Source organism: Belonocnema kinseyi, chromosome 2 (genome assembly GCF_010883055.1).
Source record: "Belonocnema kinseyi isolate 2016_QV_RU_SX_M_011 chromosome 2, B_treatae_v1, whole genome shotgun sequence".
In the NCBI taxonomy this organism is placed as follows: Eukaryota; Metazoa; Arthropoda; class Insecta; order Hymenoptera; family Cynipidae; genus Belonocnema; species Belonocnema kinseyi.
In genome coordinates this window covers 130,813,159-130,814,369 of record NC_046658.1, presented here as the reverse complement: position 1 = coordinate 130,814,369, position 1,211 = coordinate 130,813,159, and the positions used below count along the sequence as shown (strand labels likewise).

Sequence of the window (1,211 nt, the reverse complement as noted above, 5' to 3'; positions counted from 1 at the left end):
GATCTCACTTCGCTCCAGTGGGAAACAAAAAAAGATCTTCTTACTTCGATCCACTGGGAAACGAAAAAAGAGCTTCTCACTTCGTTCTATTGGGAAACGAAAGAAGATCTTTTCATTTTGCTCCAGAGAACAACGAAAAAAGATTTTTAACCTCATTCCACTGGGAAACGAAAAAAGATCTCACTTTGCTCCACTGGGAAGCGAAAAAAGATCTTCTCTCTTCACTCCAGCGGGAAACGAAAAAAGATCTTCATACTTCGCTCCACTGGGAAGCGAAAAATATTTGTTCACTTCGCTCAAGTGGGAAGCGAAAAAAGATCTTCTCTCTTCGCTCCAGCGGGAAACGAAAAAAGATGTTCACAATTCGCTCCACTGGGAAGCGGAAAAAGATTTGTTCACTTCGCTCCAGTGGGAAGCGAAAAAAGATCTTCGCTCCAGCGGGAAACGAAAAAAGATCTTCTCACTTCGCTCTAGTTGTAAAGAAAAAAGATCTCACTTCGCTCCAGTGGGAAACAAAAAAAGATCTTCTTACTTCGTTCCACTGGGAAACGAAAAAAGAGCTTCTCACTTCGTTCTATTGGGAAACGAAAGAAGATCTTTTCACTTTGCTCCAGAGAACAACAAAAAAAGATTTTTTAACCTCATTCCACTGGGAAACGAAAAAAGATCTCACTTCGCTCCACTGGGAAGCGAAAAAAGATCTTCTCTCTTCACTCCAGCGGGAAACGAAAAAAGATCTTCACACTTCGCTCCACTGGGAAGCGAAAAAAGATTTGCCCACTTCGCTCAAGTGGGAAGCGAAAAAAGATCTTCTCTCTTCGCTCCAGCGGGAAACGAAAAAAGATCTTCACAATTCGCTCCACTGGGAAGCGAAAAAAGATTTGCTCACTTCGCTCCAGTGGGAAGCAAAAAAGATCTTCTCTCTTCGCTCCAGCGGGAAACGAAAAAAGATCTTCACAGTTTGCTCCACTGGGAAGCGAAAAAAGATTTTTTCATTTCGCTCCAGTGGGAAGCGAAAAAAGATCTTCTCTCTTCGCTCCAGCGGGAAACGAAAAAAGATCTTCTCACTTCGCTTCACTAGGAAACGAAAAAAGATAGTCCGGCGGTTGGGAAAATTGAGACTCCGGATTCTATAACCACGCATAAAATTTGCCTGGCCGCTTCAGGCCGCTCGAGTTGGCCCCTGATGGCTTGAAAATCAGTTTTCGAAA

At 43.2% G+C, this 1,211-nt stretch overlaps 2 protein-coding genes across 6 annotated transcripts in view; one reads left to right on the top strand and one right to left on the bottom strand.

The window, feature by feature from the left end:
• Nucleotides 1-1,211, top strand: part of LOC117168125 (tensin-3) — a 639,780-nt gene that overhangs the window by 173,244 nt on the left and 465,325 nt on the right. The gene's annotated exons all lie outside the window — the stretch shown is intronic.
• The window catches only part of LOC117168127 (putative sodium-dependent multivitamin transporter), a 97,466-nt gene that overhangs the window by 91,634 nt on the left and 4,621 nt on the right, over nucleotides 1-1,211 (bottom strand). The window lies entirely within an intron of this gene.